We start from the raw sequence: 27,946 nt of genomic DNA on the forward strand, positions 1-27,946 counted from the left end.
AGGCTGCACAGCTGGCTTCCCTCTAGAAACTGGCAAGCACAAGGTGACACGGGGACAACCTTTTCATACCCAGAGCATCACTCTAGGTGGGAACCTCCAGGTCTCTCTGGCAAGTGGCATGACAAGATGACTCAGAAAAATCCTTCTGTACAATGTGGGAAGGTGGAAGCTGTAACAGAGCATGGCTGGGCAGCTTGATGGCCTTGTGGCATATTTAAGTACAACCACAAATAAGGGGAGGAAGGATGAAACAGTCAGAGCTTAAGCTACAACTGTTTTACATTAGTCAAGTGGAAATACCTGGTCAAATAAAAAAAGTGACTGCATTTAATTGTGCAGGTGTTGAGAGAAGAAAATCAACTCTTTTCAGTGGTTTGGATTTGAGCAAAGCTCAACTGCTTTGAGTTTGCTCAAATCCAAATTTTTGCTCAAAATTTGGATTTGAGCAAAGCTTAACTGCACTTACAATACACATTTTCTCAAAAATCGGATCTTCCTTGTACATGAAAGTATATCAGGAACCTCTGAAGCCAACTAATCAGTGTGCAAAACTCCAATTTAACTGGTCCAACAAGCACAGAAAACTCAGAAAGGCCAGCTAAAAAGACTAAGATAACATAAACAGAAGATAACAAGAAGTGTAAAAAAGCTACAGTTTAAGGATCAGCTAAGCAAGGTGATTGTTGAGCATTTGTATTTCAACCAGTCTGTATTTTCATCTGTCAGAAGTGCAAGACTTTGTTCATAAGGTTGGTTGCTGTTCCAAATTTTTTTCCCTCTTAAATAGGCTGAGTTTCTTCTGTGAAAAGTGAAAATGCTTTAAGTGTCATGATATTGCAGTAAATACTTTCTTTTTACTAAAATCAAAGCTTAATTAAGGCTACAGGACACAGCTTTGAGAAACCCAAGGCAATCCCAATGAAGCAACCATGGTTTTATAAATGGAAATTAATTTTAATAAGTCTGTTGCTCATCTCACATTGCCAAAGTCTGTGATCCAATTAGAATGCAGTGCTTTAATCATCTGCACAGGGATCACATTCAGTGAATTTCAGAAATAGATAAAATGCTTTTGGGCCCTCTCCATGGAATGTATCACACCAGTGAGATGCTGGCTTTGTAACACACAGGCAAAAATCACTGAGATGTTCACATTAGTATTTCAAGGTATCAGTATCTGTACAAACGCAAAATGCCTTGAGCACAATGAAATGTTGTGTTACATGCCATCATGCCACACCCAGTTTTCTAACACTCTGCTTTGAGGAAATAAATTAAGCCCACTTTTCCCAAGACTTGCTAAATTACTAACCCTACCTTGTGTACTAACATTTAATTGGTAGCACATCTCTGTGCTGATGGCTACTGCCAGTAATGCCTGTGCTCCTCTGCCCTCTGTGCATGCCCAGAGCTACTGATGCAGCAGGACAGCTCACCATGCCACTCTGTGTAGGGACAAGCAAAGATACATGTAAATGTATGTATGTATGTAACTTGGCGGGGGGACCTAAACTCAGAGTGCCTGAAAAGGAATATCTTCATCTTCCTCCTCTCCATACGCACAGCTTTGTGACAAGTGACTGAGAAGAGTCCACTTCTCAGTGACTGTACCTGGTGCTCCTGTGCTTTCCGAGGCAGTCAGCAATCATCCCTATTTTTAGCTCCCTGAGAGCCCCTACAAGTCTGCTCTGGATTTTCCAGCCTTTCTGCAATCTCTTCCTCTCTCTCTGCATGTGTTTCCCTACAGCACCCTCCTCTCAATTCCCACCCTGTACCTCGCAGGGCCACCCACTGCACCCCACTGGACACAAAGGCTGTAACTGCACTACATTACTGGCACCTGCTGCAGTGCACTGGTAGGGCTGGGGGTCTGAAAAAGGCAACCTGAGAGCTCCTCTGGGCATATATGTACACATTTCCTTAATTTAGAAGCCCATGCTTGGCTAAGGGTGTCCACTTCTACAGTCAGGACACGGCTGCAGCACACAGCCACAGAGGAACTGCAACCAGCCTAGTCACAGCAACAGTAAAGTTTCCTTATTTTGCCTGTTCTAAGCATTTCTCCTGCTGTATCAAAACACTTTTTTGCCACCAGCAAAGATAAAATCCACAAATGCTAATGCTTTTCCAGTAAAAGAATAATCTCCAGAAGAGTAAGAGCCCAGGAACACCCAAGTGAAGAACAGCATCCTCCCAGGAGGAACAGACACTGCCCCATGAGCAAGAGCCCAGGGCCAATCCAAAATGTGCTGGTATGAGACCTGCAGAGGAAGTGTACACAGGCTTCCCAATCATGGCAGCTTGTCTACTGCAGAACCCTCTGCCCCCTTCCTGAAGTGCTTTTACATAGCAGAGCCAGAGAGTCAGTGGAGTCCGGGTGTTTACAGCTACACACACACCTCCACATCTAAATGGGAAGTTCACAGAGTAATGAAAAATGGCAGGAGATCTGCTTTTCCACACTTACTCAGTTTCAAAATTTGAGGAAAATCAGCTGGTGTCCTCATGTCTTTGGAATCACTAGATTCAGGAGCCCTTTACCCGCCCCATAAGCTGGCAGGAATTCAAGTCCACACATGTAAGCACCACATTTACTCCACAGTCAAAAGTGAGACAAGTTCTCCACACTCAAAAGCCAAACAAGCTGTCTCCACTGTTTGTTTACACTCTGATTAAAGCTGCAAAAGCAGCAGAAGAAAAGCAATTAGCCATCCCAGGTAGTCACAACTGTCAAGAGACTAAATCCTTCCTCTTCAAAAGAGAAGTTCAGTTTTAGGTGTGTCTTACCTCTCATCCAACTCTGCAGCATATTGCAGTGTATGCAATAAGGTGGGCAGGCAGTGACACTCTAAGTGTAAATAAAAACAGGATTCAACTGCCACTTCAAACAGCAGCTGTCAAACCTGAGGCAATTCAGCAGTCAGCAGCAAAGAGCCTTTACACAGCCTTTACTTATCTGGGTTTCCTTTCTTAGAGATTTCATTCAGGCCACCCCTTTGGTGTTGCTCTTAACATGATCTTTGCACAGAAAAGAGAAAAAAAAATCTATATAGCCCTGTCCTGCTGGTCACCGTAACAACTCTGCAGTGGTAAGAGGCCACAGTGCTCACTGGGCACAGCACAACCCTGGTACTGACTGACTCTGTCAGTCTGCTTTGTGGCTGGTCTGCTGTGCTCCTGACAAAATGCAGCAGCCCTACAGTGCAGCTGATAATGCAACCACGAATCCCAAAGATGCACAGGAAACATGGTGACAGATCACAGCAGCAGTCCTAGTCAAAGCAGAATGGTTACTTTTCTGGCTACAGTTATGTTTAGCTTCATAGCCTTATTTTTCCTGGTGGTGAATTGATCTCAGCATGGCATTCTATAGGGACTGAAGACCACTACTACTAAATAATTCTAATACATAGATAGAAGAGCTAAGGCATGTGAATGGAAAGATATACAAGCACTTAAGAGTGCTTGCATAGCACTTGCATAGAATTAGTGATATAGGAAAAGAAAATAAATTGTTTCTTCATGGATGTTTCTTGAAATTGCATGGATTTTGTCTTTTACTGAAGCCAGTGAATTTGCTTATAATCAACAAATAATGATAGCTGGGTCCAATACAAGACCTCAGATTCATGTACTTTTGAGCTGACTTTGACTAAGGTGGAGTTCATTTTCCTCACAATAGCTGATAAAAAGCTATGTTTTAGATTTTTGCTGGTAACAGGATTGATAATACATGGACATTTTAGTTATTGCTGAGTTCATGCATAGTGACAAGGCCTTTTTTGGTCCTCATACCACATCACCAGCAAGGAGGCTGGGGGTGCACAAGGAACTGGGAGGGAACACAGCCAGGACAGGTAACCCCAGCTGACCAAAGTGATATTCTAGACCATATGGCATCGCACTCAGCATATGAAGAGGGAAGAAGGAAGAGGGAACATTTGTAGTGATCGCATTTGTCTTCCCAAATCATCTTCATGCGTGAAGGGGCCTGGCTTTCCTGGGATGGCTGAACACCTGCCTGCTCATGAGAAGTGGTGAATTAATTCCTTGTTTTGCTTTGCTTCTGTGCATGGATTTTGCTTTCCATATTAAACTGTCTTTGTCTCAATGCACAAGTTTTTCACTTTTACTCTTCTGATTCTCTCCCCCATCAGAGTGAGCAAGTGAGTGAGCGAGCAAGTGAGCGAGCAAGTGGCTGTATTGGACAAAACCACAACAGCTTGATTAGAGACCAAGAGGTGGGACTAGGACAGCCTGTGGAATCTGTCTTCTTCCCTCTGCCCTGGCAAAAGAAATAACATCTTACCTTAAAAGACTGTAACAGAAGTGCCAGTCTCTATTTTCCTTTAGGCCTTTTTAAACATCAGAAATAATGCAGCAGATTCAGCTAATTCAATGTGTCAGCATGTGACAGCACATTCGGGAACCTGAGAGTTATCCTACAAGAAGAGAAGTTAAAAGCACCAATTAGTCCATATGTTCTGCAATATATCTTGTGCTTCAAACTGCTGATGCCTAGTAGAGCCATGCTGCTGAAGAATGAAGAAATTACCACAAAAATGAAAGGCTAAGTTATTTTTTATTTCCAAGGTAAAGTGCTCAAGCACATTTTGGCTACAGCACGATGGTGGGAAAGCATGCATATTGCAATAGCTGTGTCACCCTGCCCTGCCTTCCCAATTTAAATCTTTGTTCAAACAACAGTCCATATGAATGCACAGAAACTAAGTTCCAGGCATATCACGATACACCAGCCACACCAGTTACAGAAACAGAGCAGTAAATGTTTATAACCTGGATTTGTTTGAACTGGGAAATGCATCAGAAGCCCATGTGAGCTAAGTATTAGCACATTATAAGCAAGGATCTTGACGTATGTGGAAGACACATGGAGGTACTATATAAACTAGAGGAAAAGGAGAAACATTTTACAGATGGACTTGGTTCATTCCCCTGGATAGGCTTTTTGCAGAATTCTCACCTTGCAAGCACTCAACCCATACTGAGTGAAGCTGCAGCAGAGTTAATGCCTGCACCACTACAGCACATAAGGCAGCTCTCTTCCTCCGCAATAATTCAGCAGAGATATTCCACCACTAAGGTTTAGATACTTGTTTTTCAGCTCCAACCCGTTTGGTGTGTTTAATCCTCCAAATGAGCAAACTTCCCAAAACTAGAGGCACACACACACAGGCACACACACACAGGCACACACACACAGGCACACACAGAGACAGGACAGGGCTCCTTGCACTGAGATATCCTGCCTCAGGGCCACTCAGGAGTACAGTCCAACAGCTGCACCCTGATGTGGTGCTGATGTGTAACAGTTGCACAGGGACACCACTTTGATATCTGACAGCTACAGAGTGATGGGCCAGCAGAAAAACTTATCTATAGCATGGTTACTCTAGAGAGCTTTAAAGATTATTTTCAGGTAAAAGACACTTCTTATCATCCAAGTTGTTAAACACTTCCCTAATGCATTGGTACGAACATAAGTGACCTCTGTCCCAGTTTGTAAAGCTATAGAGATGGGGGCTTAATGGAGTGCATGCAAATCATAGAGTTTTTATTATAAACTAATAAAAAAATCTAGCATTGAAAGCACGTCATAGGCCAATGTGCCATACAGACAAATATATTATTCTAATGCTACACTGTTTACAAATCCGTAAAAAAGCCTTGTAAGGGTTAATTATCTTCATAAACTTCAATAAAAAGTAGCATTTGAAGGGAAACTACAAGGGTCCATGTCTTTCAGAGAAGTGGGGGGGGGGGGGAAAATAAGTTGGACACCTACATTTGTTAAAAACACAGAAATCCAAAAGTCCCAAGCAATTTCTTCCCCCCTCCTGTTTCTAACACTTTCTCAATACATTGACTTTTAATTTTAGCTATATGTGTAAAATATGAGTATAGTAGAAACAGACGATCCCCCAGCCAGGGAATAATGTGCATTGACTCCAATGACTTCAGAAGGCTGAGCAAATGCTTTATTAACGTATACTATATTACACTAATAATATACTAAACTATAGACTAAAAAGATACTATACTAAAGAATACTATACTAAAAAAGATACTAAAGAAAAATCTGGAGACAGGACACAGCTTTGACCCAACTGGCCAAGGAAACAAAACCTTCACCAGTGTCCAATAACCAAATCACTTTTGGTAAACAATCTCCATAACATGTTCCACATGTGCCAAACAACAGGAACACCAACCAAGTAGAGATTTGTTTTCTCTTCTTCTCTGAGCTTCTCACTGCCTTCCCCAGGAAAAATCCTGGGAGAAAGAATTTTGTCTCCCTCTGTGAATGTGAATACCACATACGAATGTTTTATACAGCAAGTTACCTATTCATGATACCTTAAAAATGCCTTTCTTATCATGGAGGTATATTCTAAGCTGATTACAAACATCTCCATTTACATAATAATAAAGACTTCAATTGCATACAGAAATTTGAGATTATAGGAAACAAATAATATCCTTGGAGCTCTATATTCACAGATTATAGGAAGTACCCCAATCACTGTTCTTCTCTATAACCTCCTCCACTACGCTTCTCTATAAAGCAATACAGCACTTCCCAGATGTTCAGTCTGCAAAGTTATAGTTATACCCAGTCATACACCTATATACAGTCATACCCAGTCATACACCTGTTCAAGGACACAAAACCCTGTCTTTCAAACCCCTGCTGCCATATGTCCCTATACCATGGAGTCAAGATCAGCCAGGTGTTTCTCATGAGTTATTTTTTCCAACAGATGTCACATTCCGCTCATTGTCCCACAGCTAGCATAAACTCCTTACCAGACACTCTGTGTAATTTAGCTGAAGAGGGTTTATGCCCACACCTGTTTCACATCAGTCTAAAAACACAGAAACTGTTCAACTCCAAAGGCTAGAACCAGGACAGGGCTTGAGCCCCAAGATGAACTAGTAGCAATGTTGGGGGAATTTTTCCTTTTTGTCAAAGAGGTATGATTGAAAGTCAAAAATCCTTTGGGAGCTGAGACTTATCATGTACCTGACTGTTTTCCACACCAGATGGAAAGAATGCTTCTGTTTTACTTTTTACCCCAAACAAATCACAGCATGCATGTGTACACAATCATCTGACTCCTACACATCCAAGCATGACCAAAATGAAAAACAGTACACTGAAAAAATGGGTACATTTTTTCCCTTAAGGGAAGAACAAACCACACCTAACAGGTATTAATAAAAACACCAAACATCAGAAAACATTCTGTTACAATGGGTATTTAAAATAATATATGTAACACTAAGCAAAATTTTGATCTGTACAAAATAGATGTAGTATCTCACATAAAAAAGTAATTGTTCTTCTAAACTGCCTCACACATGGCAATCTCATTTTATTTCCAGCCAGCAAATTTACTCAGTGATTAGCATAATGAGTATTAAGCACAAGGAAAGAAAAGCAGAAATGAAAACAAACACGGTCAAACAGTTAAGCGGACATATTGAATATACAACAGGAGTCCATTTGCTGATAAAGTTGTAATTTTTACATAAAGTTTCAACCTTCATAACATTTTAGATATAAGTTAAACTTGCTATGCAACAGATATTCCTTAAGGTCCCTTAGACATGGTGTCAATTTTTAACGAAAGTTCCACGTCTCACAGCGTACTTCACTAGCCTGACAAGTCACCAGATGGGTAACACACGCATTCCATCTTCTCTCCTTTTCCATCCTAGCACTGTTGAACACCTCCGCCCACACGCTCCTCCAACACACACACTTCCCTCCAGCAGACAGCAGCCTGATTCACTTATCTAAAGAGGAATTTATGCTGGCCTGAGAAAACACCGGCCCCCTCAATTGCAAGGACATGCCTAGATTGCTTATTGAGATATGCCTCAGATGATGTGTCCAACAAGCACTGCTAAGTCAGCTAGAGATGTCCTGTGTAGCACCAGAGGGGCAGTTACATTCTTGGTGTGAAGGAGACATTTTTTAAAAATAAATTTGAATGCAACATTTTCAGTGGTGAAGGCACTATTTCCTGGTGAACATGTTCTACACTTTGGGACAGGAAAGCCTTTAAGTAGTCAAAAGCACTATTCAGCCTTGGTACATTTCACTGACATAAGTTCTCATAATTACTAAAGAAAATAACTAAGGCTGTGTCTGGGTGGCACAAAGCACCATGCTAATTACCGTTTGAGAGACACTAATTAATCCGGGCAGGGCACCACAGTCCTTGGGAATCTCACAATGTTGATGTATTGCCATTTGGACACCCGCCTCCCACCCCAGCAGTCTCTTTCACACAAAAGAGTCTTACACCAAAGATGAGCCCTCCATAGAGGGGTGTTTCCTCTCAGAAGCTGTGTGTTTCATTAAAATCTACCACCTTCAGCACACAATACTGAGCTGTACACTGCACCAATTCTTGAAAAACAGTAAAATAATCGACAAGCCATTACTGAGCATCCTCGGCTGCTAGGAGGAGGAATGTGAGAGGGTATACCTACAGACAGTATCCCGGGCTCCAGAAGAAAAGGTTCAGGTTAGCATCTCAGAGGAGCTATGTGTAATGATAATGGTGACTGTCCGACAATCAATCAGCTGTGGCATTCATGCCACATTTTAACAGACACGTTTAAAACGGACCAAGGAGAAACCCTCTAGCACTAGTGCAAATGTTCTCCATTTCGTAAGCTCCAAGTAGCAGGTAATAGTGTGCTTGTTAGCAGGGTGGAAGTTAAATTGTTGCCAAAGTGACTTTGTCTTCAACTTTCTGGAGATAAAACAAGTCCGGGGCTAAAGCCAGAACACTTTATCTACTGTACCTGATGCCACCTCTTGGTACCAGACATGCTCTTCACATACTTCAAATGGACTTTGATCTTCTTTTGAATTGTTAAAACACGTTCAATAACAAATAATGTACCCAGCAGTAGCTTAAAGCACCTGTCCCAATAGGAACTGGTTTTTGAACAACCAAAGAGTAATAGGGAAGGGGAACACCTGATACACAATACAACCTGAAGCAGAACACAGCCTCCTACCTGTCCACAATAAAGAATGAAAGACACAGAAGGGTCATTCCATGTGGCACAAACAAACCATAGTCAGAGAAGTACTGCCATGCACAACAGATAATTTCAGATACTGAAGAGCCCCTATCCAGTCCTGTCCCCTCTTTCTTCTCCCCACAAATATTTATTTTAAAATGAATAATTTTCGAAACAATCCTGTTCTTATGGTTTCTCTCAACAGACACAGACCTTCTACAGAACACAGTCCCATGAATTCAGGATTTACTTAAGTGAGATGGCTCATGTTGCAGGTAAATGGTATACACCAGCTCACCTAGAAGCTGGCAGGCAAGGCTGGCTTCTCACATGTCTGTCAGCTCTGCACAGAGGTCACAGCACAAGGAGACAGCTTTACCTTGGGTTTGTACCATAGTGTTCAGAAGTTGGTGACTGGCTTCAGCACGTAAGCCCTTTCTTGTAGCAAAAGCACAGGGACAACTGTCTAACAGAGTGCACTGCCTTGAGACAGGGAGAAATCACATCAATTAAACAGTATTAAGAGTCCTTGAGCTTTTCATGCTCTCAGCAGAGAGGACAAATACTCAAATAATTCTGCCCAATACAGCACAGGTGAATAAAACACTACAAAAACCACAACAATTCACTTATGAGTAATTAAATTGCATTTGATAAATAGGTGTTAAAGTAGCAGTTCTCACACTTACAAATACTTCAGCTCATGAAAAAATAGAAAGGTGCCATAAAAGATGTATTTGCTACCCAAACCATTTAAAAAATATTCACAAATGTAGTCAAAACATACAGTGTACATCTGAGTTTAACACTGCCTAATAAAAGGCTCTCTCCTTCAAAATATTTTTTTTTACCCACAGGCTGATTATGAATGGTAGACAGTAAAAGTGGCAATATAGGTGAACACCTCAGTCTCCAAACAACAACGGCTAGTCAGGATGGTGACAAAACCCAGCAAGCCATACAAACGTGTGCTGAATCTTAATAGCTTTAGCTGCCACATGAGGTGAAGTTAACTCAGCATTCCGTGGACACTCAGAGGTCAGATACATGTCCCACTCCCTCCTCCAGAACCTTCCCTACAGAAACTGTTGAGCTCACACTGGGCTTTCTGAGAGGAGCCCTTTGCAATACCATGACACGACAACCACTGCAATGGAGAGCTTGATCTGGCAGACAGAGATCTGCGTCTTAACCAGAAATGGGCAAAGAAGCAAAACAAACAGCAGCCAAGGCTGCTGCCACAGATGTAGCCTCACTGACACTGCTAGAATTCACCCAGGACTTTCCTTTCTCCCATCTGCAGGGAGATTGCTACTCTTGGACTTCACTTATATAGGGATTCACACCCAGTGACTGAGGAGATAAAGATTAACACACCCAAGTTTTGTTTGTGAGGATTTTTTTTTCCCACACATGCCCATGTGCCTGCAGACATAATTCTTTGTTCTCTGACTGCAAAACTAAGCTACCAAAATTAGTCCAGATTAAAAACATAGTGAATTTTCTATGGCTCCAAAGCAGGATGTGTTTAACAAGGCCAGTTTAGATGGGATACTTGACATTAGGCAAGGAATGGAGGGAGAAGAGGGTGTCACAACAGAAGCACTGATGCGAAGTTACCTAAAAAAGTGATTCAAGAAAGAAGGAAAACTGGAAAGACCCTCAGCTACCTATCTTCTCTTTTTAACTTTCCTTCATACACCAATTATATCCTGTACTGCATCTCTTACCCAGTTGTATCCTTTGCTTCTTTACATCACCATATCATAAATTACTGCTGATAAGCAACAACAGACATGATGAATCTGTGCTTGCTTCCTGAAGGCAAGCAGACATTAGGAAAGGGCATGAAGGTATTTCTTTTGTCTTGCAATGAAAAGGAACTGCAAAGGTGGGGAATGAAACTGAAAGGGATCATAAAACACTATCTTGCTTGCCCTGCTCCAGGTGAGACACATGATGCTCCTGAGGAGAGTCACTTGCTTACTCCTCTGATCCCTTCTCAGCTGGACAAGGAGAGGAAGGAAGGGAGGGAAAGGGGCCTGGAAACTTTTAAAAGGCAGAAGATATTTCACTAGATATCTTACCCTTTAAAATTCAGTTAAAGATATAGAATTGATAGATATTATCTCCAGAAGCAGCAGATCTGAAACACTAATAACCTTTATGACTCCCAAAAATGTTTAGTTGCTAGATTTCAAGTGAGAAAAGCAAATATCTGTAAAAACTCTTCTTTGTACTATTTCCCCATCCTCACAGAATATGAAAACATTCCCCAAAGGTCAGTCATCACTACACATCTTCCTGGGTGCAACACAGCAATAGCTAACAATAGGCAGCTGGTCATGCTAGCTAGAGGCATGCCAAGAACCCGCATCTTAGGGAATTCCTGTCCCTCATATATCCATCTCCATATCTAGGCCTAAAGGCTGAAGCTCCCCTTAATTAGGGACAGGCAATATCCTGAGACTTTGAGTCAGAATGAAAATCAACAACAGAGCTCACATCTTCCCCTGGCACCAAGTCAAACCCTGGACCAGGTCACTTCTTTGCAGCCTGGGCTTTCCATGTGCATGTTGCCTAGCTGCATTTCAGGATTTTTAAGTGGATCTTATGACCATCTTCCCAGTGATATTCTAAAGTTTATATTCCTAAAGGATGGGAATTTTGGAAGGGCTGTGGTGGACTACTGTTCAAAATCCAGCACTGTTTGGTAATGATCCTCAACACTCTCCACACACTCCTGGTAATAGCTCTAATCACTCTGGTAACAGTGGAAGTTATGACACTGAACCAAGATGAGAAAAAAGGCTCCATCATATTTTCAGCCTAAAACTCTGAAAACACAATGAATTTATGAATCCCAGGCTGCACAGTGCTATTGGGTGGCACACTCCTCACTGCAGCAGACTTCAACAAAAAGGGTCCTCAGAAGTCATGTATCACTCAGGGCCATTGTCATGGCAATACTGTTTCCCTTGTACAGAAAAGAAAAAAAAGCAGATATGACAGCTGTCTCATCAGATGTTCTGAATCAATTGCTTGAAGAACAGCTAAAACTAAGATCATTCTGAATTTACCTCCTGTGAAGCAAACTAATCCAGAATAACTATTGTATGTTCCTATGCCTTCAAGAGCACTGTGTTCCAGACAAAAGAGTAAACCAGACATTTTACATGAGAGATGGTAGACAAAAAAAGCACTTCCAAGTATTCAATGACCAGGAAAATTAAATAACCAAGTATATGGCCTCCAAGAAAAAGGACAGATTATTCCCCAGAGTTCTACCACCAGCTCTCAACAGAACAGCTTTCCCCAATTACACTTCAAACCCAGTCAAGGTAAGACATTTGTCAGTGTCCCTAGGAAACAAAGCAGCTTGTCCTAACATAAGGAAGACAAGGGGAGGAGAAGTAGGGCACAGGTAGCGGTGGTCAGGATGTTCTTCTTTTCTGAAGCTTACCATGGCTTGCATATTCAGCAATGGTATTGATCAGGAACTCTACTAAAGGCAGCATACACAAATGGCAGTATTTTTGGAATTATAAAATGGTTTGGCTTGGAAGGGACATTAAAGATATCTAGTTCCAATCCCCCTGCCATGGACAGGGACACCTTTCACTAGACCAGCTTGCTCCAAGCTCTGATCAGCCTGGCCCTGAACATTTCCAGGGATGGGACATCCACAACTTTTCTGGGCAATCTGTTCCCGTGTCTTACCTCATCCCACAATAAAGAATTTTTTCCTAATATCTAATGCAAACCTACCTTCTTTCAGTTTTAATCCATTATCCCCATCCTGTTGCTACATGCTCTTGTAAAAAAAACACCCTCCATCTTTCTTGCAGGCTCCCTTCAGATACTGAAAGGCAGCAATTACATCACCCCAAAGGCCTTCTCTTTTCCAGGCTGAACAATCCCAATTCTTTCAGCTTTTCCTCATAGGACAGCTGCTCCATCCCTCTAAGCACCTTAGTGTCCGTCCTCTGGACTCACTCCAACAATTCCATGTCCTTCCTGTGCTGGGAGCCCAGAGCTGATGCAGCCCTGCAGGTGCGGTCTCAGCAGGGCAGGGCAGAGAGGCAGAATCCCCTCCCTGGCCCACCCTGCTCTGGAGGCAGCCCAGGACACGTGTGGCTCTCTGGGCTGGGAGTGCCCATGGCTGGGTCAGGTCCAGCCTCTTATCCACTAATATTCCTGTCCCTTCCACCAAAAAATAAGCAGTGAGTCTCTCCTTATAATATTAATACACACTCTCTCTCTCCACATACGGAACACCACTGCCCCTCTCCAAAACCTTAAATGCTAGATTTTCATTCTCCAGCTCACAGACATTAAGGTTGTAGTCTAACAACAATCTTTCAAAGTAGATTGTGGAAAACATGTGTGTGCACAGTGTGATTGTCACTGTATGTTTCTCTAACTACTAAAAATGTCACTACATGCAAAAGTTCCATCTACCCACACAGTGCATGAAACATGAAGGTCACTAAGCAATGTGAACCTCAACCAATTCTGTCTGCAAGGGCAGCCAGCAAAAGGCAGGGGAGGCAGAGCACAGAATGGAAATGCAGATGAAAAAGTCAGCACAAGCTTTGCAATGCTATTTTAACATCTCAGCGTACTTGCAGGTATTCTGGGTCACCATAGATGAAAAATCACCAGCAATTTAATTGTCATCCCACCACCGTTTCTGCTGGGCAGAATTTGACTTGTGTGGGACTGTCTGTGTTGCTGCAGCAGTTTGCAAACAATTAGTGCACCATAAAGAGACACCGACCAGGCACACACATACGCACACACACACTTTAATACTCCTTCGACATTAAGTACTGCTGTTCAAAAACAAATCACCACTTCAAGCCACAAGTACTCTCCCATTTAGAAATATTTTAAATAGTCCATTAGATTGTAAATCCAAAACCTACCCAGTGACACAAACCTGATCTGATTTCACTATTTCCTGAAAGAGCAAAAAAAAAAAAACAAAAACCTGTATAAAAACTTACAGAGCTGTTAGTCCACCGTTTCTCTCTGGCACACGGTACATTATTTAACTGCAATGCCTGAAACAGTAACTTGACCTCTCTGGGAAGGTGGGCGGTATTATTCAAGCTGAAACATTAGAAACATGCATAATTACTCTGGGTATTCGCCACACATTCTTTCATCCGAAAACCAATATGAATGGAAAAGTCACACTGACACTCTGGGTTTAGATCATATCCCAACCATCAATTATAAAAATTTTTCATAAGGTCTCAGGAGAACAATATTTCTTAGGGCCAGAGAAATTTTCTCTGGACTTAACTGTGCTTATGTTACCAAGATAAAATGTCAGTGCTGCCAAATCCAAACCAAGACTTCAGCAGGCTAAACCATGAATTTTGAGCTTTCTACCCCACCACTCATAATACTGTAATTTTGTTTTCCTTCAACGCCACAAACCCATTGCATCCATTCATGTGGCACTTCTAAGGATGCCTGCTGTAGCACCAACCACATCCCATCATTCATCGTCCATCCCTCACTGCAGGGTGATGCTTCACACACCTGTGTATTGCCTGCCTGCTCCTCAGCAAAGCCAAGGACCTTTGGCAGAACCAATCCATAGGGCTGGGTGGGATAAAAACCCACTGGAAGGTAAACAGGCAGATGGAGCATGAAGAAAAGAGACCATGCTTGTTCCTGACTCCAGAGGCATCCACTTCTTGCATCATGGCTGCCTATGCTGATGGCAGTTCCCCCTTCACACCAAGCATACACAGTGTCCCCTCTATATAGTCTTGTCTTCCCTTCAAGGATAAACCATTCAAATTTTGGGTGGCAGAGCCACCGCCAAGAAAAATTAAATACTACAAACTAATATTCACAGCTGGAGCTGTGAAATGTACAACATTTTCAGTACTTTAAGGGTTTTCAGTACTTTTTAAGGCTAGCAACACAAAATGCAATTTTTTTGAAGAGGGAGAAAATGCTGTTCACAAGACAGAAGAACTGCACACACATGTCAAATAGCAGTCTTCTCTAGCTAAGTTCTCATACTCCTCAAAATCAAGATCTAGCTGCACTCCTGACCAAGTGAGATGCAGCAATACCTATAACTATTCTGAACCCAATTGCCCCAGAACTTATTTTGATACCAACATCTACATGTCGCTGCTCTGGGCAACTGACCTGACTAACTCCTTGCCTACAATGGAACTTCCAGTATTCTTGATTCAGCCCATTTAACTCCTGGCACTTAGCACAAATGCACGTGGAATACAAGGTGTTCATTTCAGCTAATTCCCCAGGCATTAGGGACAATGCATGCATCTGGAACACTGTTCCAGCAATTATACATGAATAATTCTGGAAGCATTCTTCTGTTTTGTCTTCCAAGCAGTCCAGGTCCCTGCATCTTGTTCATCATCCCGCTCTTGTTCATCATTTTATACTTCCAAAACATTGAAAATCATAGCAATGCACACAGTGAAGCACCTCTTGATATTTTAAGTCAGATTTTGTAGTATCAACAATGTGTTTTCCCTTTATGCAAAATAACCATGCATATCAGGGAATACAAGTTGCCACAGCAACCTCATAGAAAGTAAAATTTCAGGACAGTATTTTCCACATGTATTTGAAATCTCAAGATAATGAAAACTGGTCAGTGTTAAGTTGTTTTGACCATATAACCAGAACGTGCTGGAGATTTTTTGGGTAAGTTTTAAATATGCTTTTGTAAACAATGGTTTATGTAAAGTGTAACACCTGTGTACTTTCTTACACAGCAATGAAAAATGTGGACAGCTTTATTTTGAAGATTCTCTCCCTCTTCCACATAAACTACAAAATAATTAAAAGATGACAAAGTGACCATCTTAAGCATTACCTAAAATACCTATTCAAAAGGTCTGAGGTATGCAATAAAAATGCTTTGAATCAAACAAAAGTGGCTTGTGGTAAAGAGAGGAAACAGAACAAAGATCTGAATTTGCATCAAATGTTGGTTGCAATCATTTAATTGTCACTGTTTAAGAGAAGGAATTTCTCCAGTCTGTTTCAGTATTTGCTATTCCAGTAAACACAAATAAAGGGAAAAGTCAACATTACAGTTTTCCAGTTTCAAAGTCATTTGATAACCTTCCCCAAGTCATTCTCCTGGGAAAGAGCTGCTAGAGAACAGAGCTAATTAGAGCTTGTCAGTTAAGCTCTCTCTCCTGCTTTGTTCAGAAAACCTGGACCAATAGCTTATCCATGGATAGACCTGGGGGCCTTTCACAAATATTTTGTATTCCACAGCAAGCTTAGGCACATTGCATAAACATCTGGAGTACGCACTAGAAACATTAACATCTCCCTGCTCTGCCCTGCAGCAAGTGCCTTCATCAGCAGCGACACTTTCATCAGCAGTGACAGAAAAAAACCCCAGTATTATTGTGGGCTTCCATCCAAAAAAATGTTGCCATGTATAGTCTGTCTGTAGGCACATGAGGATTTGGGGTAAAAGGAAGGAGGGGTAATTCAGGCACATAAACAAGTGTTCCAGTCTTCCTTCTCAATACCTAAGTTCTGAGAGAAAGAGGGAAAGAGCCTTTTCTCATTATTAAAAGAGAGACTATTTCCAGAATGATTGAAGACTAAGCTGCTTTGAGGGGAAACATCAGTGAAAACCGATATGTTCGTATTTTCCCTGGAGGTGCAGTCCAGTTTGGAAGTGCTCTCAGCACACAGAAGTTAAGACAAATACAAATCATCCTGAGGTACTCTGGCACCATCCCAGACCACAAGCACAGAGAAAACCACAGACACTGCATGAAGCAGGGGCACCTACAAAATGTCCCTGCTTTGCTGACCATGCCAGGGCCAATGATCAATAAACCAATTGCTCACAATAGAGCAGATACTTTGATACCACATTTCACAGCATAGCTGGATTGAAGCAAAGAATCTACGTGCTCTGGGAGCCAAGCTATATATAAGGAGGGAAAGGCACAGAGTTCTCTCTAGCAAGCTTTCCTAGAACAGCAACACCTGTGCCTTCAGTTTTGCTGCAGTTCTGCAGGCATCTCTGCAGCCTATCAAGCCTAACCATTGGACAATTGTTTGTGTATTTTTTGTGTATTTATTCTTAAAATTTGTAGAGCTGTACTTTACCGTACATTACAGCATCTGCATAATAGCTGCAGTTTAGCTACCTCAAAATATTACCAGGGAAACAAAATCTCACTCTTCCCTGCTACTTCACAGGAGAGCACTGAACGCTTCTGGTGAGACAGACAAAAGCAATAGCAAACAACCAGTGTGATAAACTACCATTCACATTTTATTCCACGGAGTAGTAATTAGTCATTTAAAAATACACAAAATCCAATCATGTGTTAAACATGAAAGAAGCTGTCCTGAGAGCTAGATGCTCTGAGATCACATTTCAAAGCAGTGCAGCATCATTCTGTTAATCTTTTGGGAAAACCAGCATGGATATTCTGCTGCAATGTAATTAAGGCAGGAATTCCAGCTCCTCCATTGTGACCTTCACAGAAACACCAGGGGTCAAGAGTAGCAGCCTGTACCCGGCTACAGTGCCAATATAGCCATACTATAAACAAAAAACCTCTTGCAACAATAGTACCAACAAGCTTCAGGGAGGTAAAGGGGGGACATGTAGATACACTCAAAGACACACTGCCACAAAACAGCTTCTACCACAAGTGTAAGGGAAAAGTTGTTTTTCTAAAGGTAGTTGCAGGAATTTCATTTTTACTGTGTAGGTGGAAAAAGGCTGACATATTTACTTTCATGTTTTATTCTCAACAAATATCCATGCTTATCAAAACAGTAATTAAAGACTTGCTTTCTTAGAGCAATGTTTAGTGAACAAAACGAAGCCAAGGGAAAGGCGACTTCTGGCTGTAACAGTGAAGTTCTACACAGAGAGCGAGGGTTTGGAGAAAGTGTTGGGTTTTTTAGCCCTGGTGAAACCTCATGGGTACAGGCAAAGCTGCAGCCTGCAGTGACAATGCTGATTCTCACCCTTCATACTGCAGCAGTCATGCCCTTTGTCCCCAACACCTCCCAGCAGGGACTGAGAAGGACTGCAGCAGTCAAAGGACAGCACGGACAGGCAGAGTGTGTAGGGTGGGAATGGCAACACTCAGCTCTGCAAAGGCCCTGTCTGGTGGAAACTTTAACTGAACTCTATCCAGAATGCTTGGCATAAACTGTCTGGGGTGGGCCAACATGAAATCAAGAAAAGAGATCATCAGGTAGCCTTTTTTCTCATTCTTACCCTCTGCAATCTGAGAACAGTGAAAGAGGACACCACCTAGCAAGAAGATTGCTAATTAATTCCTCCTCACCCAGGCATTGCAAAGCTTCTAGTTGCAGAGTGAGTGCTTACCTACGAATGAGCACTTGATAGCATTTTAAGAACTGGCTTCGTTTGTTTTGAAAAATGACATTAAAAAGACACAGTCATCTCTAGATTTTCTCTATCAGCAGTGAGAAAGAGTGAAAGTAAAGCACCATTGCTGTTGCCTGACTAATTTTCAGGGCACCAACTTACCGTGCACAGTGAGTTTGGTGGGAGGTCAGCATGCCAAAGGCATAGATGCTTTCAAACATATAATGAGAGGAGATCTCATATCTCTTAGCTGAACAAGTTTCCCTGAAATAAACTATTTCTGAACAAGTTGTAACAGGGTAGAGATGCCTTGCTGTAAGGGCAGGACCAGAATGCAGTTGCAAGTGACATGCCAGTTTAAGACATGGGTAGCTGACATACTTTTAAACCAAGGAAGCCAGACTCTGTTAAGTGTCAGTTATCTTGGATCAAAGGCTAAAAAAAAAGCTGCTTGGATATAGCACTAAAACAAGACATGAGCCACACAGAAGAAACAATGGAAAAACACTCCACAAAAAGAGTTAAGCACACTTTTCACACTATGGATCACAAGCATTCTGCAAAGACTGCTCTGTTAGTACCAGCACAACACAAATAACAAAAGTACCAATAGCAAAAGTCAAAACTCTGGGCTGTGATTAGGCAGATACATCCAGAAGTCAAGTATTCTCTAAAACATCTGCACTCAGCTGCAGCATTTTAGAGTAGCAAAGGGACACTACAACCATTAAAAATGTAAGTAAAACATCCACCTGCCTGAACATATGTTTCATTCATCCAACGTATGTTTCTCCTCTTCATTCTGTTTATGACTGAGATGTCCCTGATTTTAGCTAGGACAAAAATCATGGAGTTTCTTAAATTATTATTTTTGGTTTATTTTTTTAATGAGGAAGGACAAGCTATAAATTTGTGCCACACCCAAAGCACCTCTAATCTCATTGCCCTTTTCCAGTTATACCAGTAGCTCCCAGCACTACTTTTCTCTTCATCTTTGCTTTACCCAGAGTGAAGCAGGAGCACCCAGACCACGTCTTCACAACTGCATGAGTACAACTGGGCAACAGGCCAATTGGACAAACATAGGCAATGGAAACAATCTTTTTATTTTGTGTTATCACCCTTTAGATACACAGAGCTCAATGCACTGGAGATGTGCAGCCTAGCCAGCTGTGCTTTCTCACACAAATTTTTTATCCCTTTGTCCTCACCCTTTGCTTTATACCCACCCACACAGCAATTTCAGCCACCTATTTTTCCCTGGAAAAAAAAAAAAAAACAACTATTACAGTTTCTGGTCTTACAGCACACATATTTCATTGAAATTTGAGAAGCAAGAATGCTCTACTTCATTTGAGCCTGAAGACACCTGCAGCTCAGTCTCAGGTGAGCAATTCAGAGCCAACAATAAGAAAATGAAAATGTCAAGGACCAGGTACTTCCTTGAAACAAAACAGACTTTGTTCTGGGCAAACAACAGGAATACTATTTGTTCTGCTTTCTTTCCTTTTAAGGGAGAGACCTTCTCCAGAAGATACATCACTCTAGGTAAATGAGTCCCTCTCTTCAAACTCTTTTCTGACAAACTGACTGGCTTGAAGCCCTTCTTTGGACAAGAAATCAGGAAGAGGCCATTTAAAAGACCCTGAAGATGCAGCAGGCTGGATCAAGAACACTGATGTCCAGAACATAGGCTGGATGAGCAGCTGCCCTCTGGTTGATTACCAGGCAATTTCACACCAAGGCTTTCCATCTGAAGAACATTACAGAGAACAAAAGGCATAGGGACACATTTCCTATTACATCCTGTTACTTCTTCTCAAAAGCAATAAAACGCCCTGGCTTTGAGTGTAAGAATGAGGGCGAGTCCTTCTGTACTTGGAATAAACACACTTGTGCACATTCCTTCCTTTCATGCTGTGTACATCTCTACTTGGCATTGCAAGCTGTTGCAAGATGACTCAGCTTGTTACTGATTAACATCTCACCTTATGTCTTTTCTGTGTGCTTCGATCCAGCTCTTCTCACATCCATCAGGCATCCTGACACCATGCATTTCTTTCCATTTCGCCCTCAGGTGTACCAGACAGACACGCACTCAATAGCCCAGAGTCACCACGTACCACCAATTTTCTTCTCCCTTCTCCAGAGCACAAACCCCCCTCCTTCACGCTACACAGTGCTGCAGCGCAAGCCATTCACATCCCCAAAGGCACTGCAGGCAGCAGAACAGGGTTTGCCACACCAGATTTCTGTGCCTTCCTTTCCTTTCATATGGAATCAAGGAGAGGTGTCACGTGCCTGAGAGATACTGGCAGCTCAGCCACCATGCAATGCATCATCCATTTGTTTCTGGAGAGCAGGGCCTGGCCTTCCTGCCCAGAGAGGGTATGTGTTCCCCACTTTCGGGGTGGGAAATTACTTTGGGGTGACTGAGAAATGTGGTACTTCAAATCAGAGAGCAGGAAAAGAATGTGTAACTTGCTTTTTGGGTATGTTTCACCCAAATACAATTTTTATAGGAAAAAAAACCAATTGGTTCCCAAATATTGAAGAGAGTGTGTTCGTCCTTCATAATGGTACTGTTATCTTGAATAGTCATCTAGAGCTGTGTGCTCTCATGGACAAAAGGAATCACCACCCCTCACCCTCAAGAAACTTTCTTGTAAAAGCTTCTGAAGAGTGATGTTACCCAGCCACTACCTCACTGCCTTGCACCCTGACCTCCCCCCTCCCACCTTCTCCTCAGGCATCAACACAACTTTACTCAGCTTTATTTCCTCACAGAACACATTCCCTAGCTGAAGACCACCTCCATCTGTGCCTGCAGCTCATCCTTCTCCCACCAGCACTGGCACCTGCACAGACATGTACACACCTGTCCCAACAACAGCACTCTACCTGTGTTCTAGGGAACAAAGGAATCCCAGGCACAGGAGCTCACCCCTTCTCTCACTCTACTCTCACAGCATGGCATTGCCAATAAAATATTTGCAAACACACAGACACACAAGCTGAGAACACTCTCAAGCCCTCCCAGTGGTTCTTACTTCACTGCATTTTTGCATGGCACAATGAGCACCTGTAAACCCTGCAATTCCCAGAAGCCCTTAGAGCAGTGCAGAGGAGAAGTCATATCTCCATAGTGTCACAAAGCCTCCAAAGGCCAACATAGTGCCAAATGACATGCCACTGGCTTTCAGAAACAAAGGCAGAAGAGGAGGCAAAGGGAGGAGTTCACTGTCAACACTGGAAGTTTGTTCGCTGCTTTCAGAATTGTATCAGGAGATGAGCTAAGAGACCTTCTGCCACCTGCATGCAACTTACTGGCACATCTGATCTATTTCCAAATGTGATCTCTAACAGTCCATGCAGGCTGCTCTGTAAAATTAGCAGTGTCAACCCCAGTTTTATTCGGGTTAGAGCCAAAAATCATTCCTGTGCAAAGATCACTCTGTCCCAATAATTATCAGACAATATTTACATATGCATCAAAGCTACAGTTTGGCAAAAAAAAGTTAATTCACCCAAGAGTGCTTTGATCCTCTGACAAATCATTTCCTGATTAAAGCTGAAACAACAAAAAGGACTTTGGACACTAACCAGCTGTCACACTTGTGTTGTGAGCTGGCACTAAATCCCACAAAGCCTGGGAGGAAAGATTTAGGTGGTGGGAGGGGAACAAACGGTCTATTTGCATTCACAGCATGCGAGAAGTTCCTTCTGGAAAGGCAATTCCTTTTCTTGCTGCCTATCTGAAGCAAGCTAACAGAACAGAGATCCATTAAAACTCATCAAAAGGAAAGCGAGCAACTGCAGGACACTCTGGCAGTACTGAAGTATTGCAAAACTTGTTGGATGTACTACAGCTGGGGGTGTTGTGTGTTAGAGGAGTTTTCTGTTTTGGCTTTTTTTGCTTTGCTCTCCAGAGGATGTTTAGAAATGGAAAAATTTCCAAATGCAATGACCCATTCGACTGACCTGAATGAGACAAAAACAAAAAATGAGCTTAACAAAGATCTGAGTTGCAGCTGGGAAAAGTGAGGGCAGAGCTGAGGTTTAGTAGTATCTCCTTTTTTCCTACTAAAATGAAGCATTCACTGGACTGTTGTACTCCTAACCATAAAAAGAGTCCTGATGCTCGCAGACTTCTTTCAACATTGTTCATCAGATAGTCTCTCAGTTATTAATATTTTCCCATGCTTCTACTGGCAAATAGAACATTTGACAATTAAACAGAAATGCACCTTGGGGGGTTGCAGATTAGAAGCATATTTTGCCACATAGTTCTGGTATGATGAACTCTTAATTAAAAAAAAAAAAACCAAACAAAACCCAAACATTATTAATCCAAGGTGTTGAAAGAAACAGTCCACAAAACTAAATAATTTCATCCAAACTTCAGCCTCATTTTAACTGATGTATTTTGTTACCAGGCTTTGAGAAATTGAGTCTACGGTCTCATTAAATCAATAGGCCATAATACACAAAATAAGAGACTGATTACCTCTTTAGATGCTCTTAGTATGTTGGTGTTTATTAACTTAGTTTTACTGGTGATGTCATACAACTGAACTCCTGAAATCTCTCCTTGTGACAGGCTTGTTACTTTTCTATTCTCTCATTTAAACAAGTTTTCTCGGCAGTCAACTCTCAGATGTGCTGCTCGACCTGCCACCTGTCTACTTCCAACAAGATCAGTATCTTCAAATTTGGAAGCACAAAGGGACCAACTTGATAAAACTCATGCCTTGCACTTTGAACTGCCTAACACCAGATCCAGAGCTGACATTACTGCAAGCCTTTCATAGGGCTCTGTTGTGATGCAAATAAAGTACAATCCCCAGACACAAAAAAGTCATTAAACCGGAATTAGGAGTTATAAGTAACTGGCAAGCTGAACGAAAAATCTGGGTTAAGAGAAACACCAAAGAAAGACCTACAAAGAAAGTGGGAAACGGCTGTTGACAATTACCCTTCAGCAAACACAAGGAAACAGGTAGGGGACCGCAGTGCTCTGCAGCAGCAGCTTCCACGGCAGGCTCAGCCGGCTCGGCTTCCACAGCGTGAGCTGGGCACTCACATCAGCCTTCTCCCCCAAAGGGGACAGAGTGTGCCATCCAGCCCTGCCTGCTCAGTGGGCTGAGCGCGCTGACAGCATTTTAACTGAGCAGCTCCGGCTCAGCTCGCCGGCAGACGCCAGCTCTGTGAGTGACAGCCAGAGGCCAGCCAGGCTCCCAGCAGCTCCCCAGCTGCTGACCAAACAGGGAATTGAGCAAACTGGGCAACAGCAAACACTCACATGCTATTAGGTCAGGAGTTAAAATATCTCAATGACCTGCAACTTCCATCATGAACAAAGGCTGATAAAAGCCAGAGCCTTAGGGAATACAAACTCATCTACAAAAAAACCCATCCAGGCAATTTCTGTCATTTGAATAGACAGCAAGACAAAAGTAAGGAGGGTTTTCCTTCGTTCTGAAGAAAAAAAAAATTAAAAGTCATGATGTAAAATGAAGTTTTCAAGAAGGGATCAAGGAAATGGATGGATCTAATGGATCCTTCCTAGACATCAGAGAGAAGCTCAGCATATCAGTGTAGCAAGACAAATACTGCCCCTTTTTTCGTGGTAAGAAGCCATGAAGCCAAGAACCTCTTTGCCTGTAACTCCATCTTCAACATCAGCACTAATCACCTCATCCATCAGCACCATCCAACTTGAGTCCCGAGTGGGCCATGCAAGATGAATTGCAAATCAATCATACAGCACAACAGCCTTCTTTTCACAGCAGCAAAACGTAATTCATACATAGGAATATTGCCAACACGGACTGGGGCTATTCTTGACCCAGAACGTATTCAGTCCTCTTACAGCCAGCTGTGAATTAGCATATTAACAGTGAAAGGAAATCAAGAGATCTGTTTAAAAAAATCATACATAAATCAGCCTAGAAGAGTGTTCACAGCTAAGAAAACACCAGATTCCTGCAGCAAGCAGGAAGAGCTTAAAAGAGCATGGGTCACAGCCCATGGCCAGAGGAGAAGGCAGTGAGGTGGCTAATCCACAGCCCCCACTACCCAGCTGCAAACAGGAGAGCTCACTACAGCGAGCATGGCACATTTGTGCTGTGACCCCTAGCCACTATCCCAGGTTTATCCCAGGTTGTGTTCTGCTGAGAAGACGACAAAAATGCAAGTTCTCAGACACTCGGGGACAAGGCAAGGTCATGCCAACATTCCTTACCAGAAAAAGTTCTCTCTGCACACTGCCAAGAAGAAGTATGTATACCTTTAATTAGCTACACAAACTTTCTTTGCAATGCTGAGCCTTGAACTTGGTACTAAGAATAGTCCAGTATATCTTCTTTTTTTCATTTCCAAAGTAGAACATTTTGTAAGACTGCAACAGCCTAAAAAGTCATGGCAGTCACCCACTGCTGCTGTGTTACAGTGAGAGGCAACTGAATCTTTTTTTTTCCCCCTCCACTTCTAAGGACAAGAAAAGGAATTGCACTGCTGGCTCATTACTCCTGCTCCTGCAACAGCCTCACGAGACAAAGTTCAAAACTAGCAGAAATTTGGTGACAGGCTGAAAATGTGAAGCAAAGGACAGTTTCTCAAGAAAAAGTTATACTTGTCAGATTAGACAGCGGAGCCTGAATTCTGTCAGAGACAGCTCTTTCACTTCTCCTTTTTATTTCTTACATTATCTTCATGGTGACCCCCCCTTTTCTGTATTGTCTTAGAGACTTTGAACAGAGCAAGCATTCAGGGGCAGGGTGAAAGAGGAGGAACAGGCATGACTTGATGGGCACTGAACAAAGTGCGCACTAGATAGAAAAGCTACAGGAAATAAAAGGAGTCCAGAGAGCTGAAACAGAGGAATAGCAAAAGCATGAGAACAGCCAAGATGCTTCACAGACATGTCTGGGCAAACATTCAAGGCCATGAGGTAGAACTATCAGAAGCCAGGAGTTACATTATGCTTTGTACTCCAGTAAAACCTACCCTGAACAGCTCCAGGGAGGGATCCACAGGCAATACCACAACTTCCACTCAGTGACTTACTCAGAGATGGGAGAAACCAGCTGTGTTAGACATCCAGGACTCCCCTAATCCCTCTTAATCAATAAGCAGCTGGTAATCAACCTGAGTTAAGATGAGGCAATGGGCACAGATGGGCAATGAACTCACAAGCTTAGACATGAGGGTGGCTGGCCAGCACGGACTAATTAGTGTTGTGCATCTAACATGTTTAACCTCCAGTATCAAACCCAGTATTTCTAGCAGGATATTTTAAGACTCTTCATATCTCTGCAATGCAGTCAGAAACTTTCTGGTAACTCTCAGAATTATTCACCTAATTTTCCAAAACCAGCAGGAAGTTGATTTCAATTTTTCTGAGAAGACTGTGCTGAAACCCTTATCACCATGGCTATCCTACTCTAGGCACATGATGTTCTCTTTGTGGCAGGCTAAGCAGGTGGGCAGAAGTACCAGTTCAAAGGTATCTGACTTGAATTTACCTCCAAATTCAAGCCAAAACCACTTCAGCCATGGTCAGCCTCCTTCTAGCAAAAGCCAGGATAACATACTTCAGTTAAATCTGTACCTGAAAGCCACCATTGCTTTAATTAGATTCAGCCAAATCCAGGTCTTTGCAGTCTAGACATGGTTTAGCAAGTGCTTTTATGTGAGTAATTCATTGAGAAAGAGCACATGTTAAGTTCTATCTGGAGCTTACCTCAGTTTTGGCAAAAAAAAATAGCTGGATTTTGACAGGCCTAACACAGCTCAACCTAACTATTCAAGCATCGGTCCAAGGGAAGATTTTATTTGACAAAGAAAGGAAAATGTTCCTCCTTGGGCCAAATGCTTTTCCAAAGTTTAGTCAGCCACAAAAGGTGTTTCCATTCAGAGCAAGAGCAATAAACAGGACAATTTTGCAACACAGCACAGACATGAATCTTGGAGCAATACAGAATACATACCCCATGCCTTACTCCGCCCCTCCTGCAGTCTCTGTAATACTCTAGGTTTTAGACAAAGGTACAGAGATTAATAGAAAGGAAAGAGAAAAAGCACATATGGAGTAACTACTGCTTCTGACCTGTGGTACATGTACACTGGTCACACACATATTTACAGCAACTTTATACAGGAATGTCAGGGCAGCCTTGTGGCTTGACAACTTCTGCACTGAAATCAAAGTGATGAGATGCTCCAGCTCCAACAAAGTCAGTTTGACTAAGCTTTAATATAGATACAAATGGCTGTTGGCCTACAGAAAATTGTTAGTGCTCCTAGCTGTGTACAAATACATTATAACTATTTTCTATTTCTCAAAGAATCTCTGGCTTAGCAGTAGTAAAACATGGGAAACAGCTCACTGTTTCTGAAGACAGGATGTGCAGGAAAGTGCCTTACATACCCAGCTGGTTCTTCCACAGGGCAACACCAGTATCACAGGCCAGACAGTCCTCCTCCTTGCAATGAGACTCTCTCAGCACTGATGAAAGACTAGCTGTAACTGGACATTGTGGTCAAAGAATATTAGGCAGTTAAATTAACAGTTATACTTGAATGCATCAGCATGCATAAAGCAGCCCATACATCGTGTCATTTTCACTCAGAGTTAAGACAATTGTTATTTTCTGAAACAAAGTCAGGAGACAACCCTGGCTCACTTTTGTGATGCAAATTAGCAAGTCGCTTGGAGGAAGAGGTGGGGAGGAAAAATCTTTTAATTGACATTACAATGAAACTTCCTCCCTACACAAGAGTCACAGACATCAGCTCCAGTGGTGTCTCCTCCAGGACCCCAGCATTCTCCTTCAGCCCGTGCACAGCCAAACCTCTGGCTCCTCACTGCTGCATCTGCCATGTCACTCACTTGCAGTCACCAAAGAGACCTTGGTGTACCATCCAGAATAGCCACCAAGTGTGTTAAACAAGGGGACATAAACTGCTGCTCTTCCATGAAGATCTAGCTACAAGGAAACTTGTTTTACCAAGCAGGAACAGCATCCAAAGCAAAACACCATCCCAAATGAAATTCAGCTCAGGAATGTGAGCTATGTGGGCAGGGGGGCTCTGATGGATATAAAGGGAGGACAGGAGCAGGCAGGCTGCTTTCACAACAGTGGTTTTCAAGCCAGAGCAGAGGACCAGCTTAGGCACCTCCCTCATCCCACTTCGTGCACGGCAGAGCTCGGGAATGTGAGCAATGCGGACTGGGGGCCAGGGGGCTTCGCTGCCCGGGAGAGAGGGATGGGAGGGGCTACCAGGGCAACAACACATGAAGACCAAGAGGCAGCTGGGGTTGCTGAGGAGTTGTAGGGCTCCTTTTAAGGGAGGGGCGGTCTGTGGAAGGGTCAAAAGGCTCAACTGCAGGCTGTGAACCAACAAAGGTCCCTTCCTGTCCCAGTCACCCTGTGCTTGTGAAACAAAACTACAAATGTAGCTTTGCAATAAAACTGTCATTAATCTCTA

General features: G+C 42.5%; 1 protein-coding gene across 4 annotated transcripts in view; it reads right to left on the reverse strand.

Annotated features, from left to right (window-relative positions):
• Window positions 1-27,946, reverse strand: part of KANK1 (KN motif and ankyrin repeat domains 1) — a 130,679-nt gene that overhangs the window by 93,371 nt on the left and 9,362 nt on the right. For 2 of the 4 annotated variants that reach the window (XM_077171235.1, XM_077171237.1), the window contains exon 2: window positions 4,310-4,442. The exons of 1 other annotated variant lie outside the window; for it this stretch is intronic. The gene's annotated coding sequence lies outside the window, so the exon portion shown is untranslated. Of the gene's footprint in view, window positions 1-4,309; window positions 4,443-26,885; window positions 26,969-27,946 lie in introns of those variants that run through there. One more of the 4 variants, XM_077171236.1, reaches the window with a different exon arrangement.

This window comes from Agelaius phoeniceus, chromosome Z (genome assembly GCF_051311805.1).
Source record: "Agelaius phoeniceus isolate bAgePho1 chromosome Z, bAgePho1.hap1, whole genome shotgun sequence".
Lineage (NCBI taxonomy): Eukaryota > Metazoa > Chordata > Aves > Passeriformes > Icteridae > Agelaius > Agelaius phoeniceus.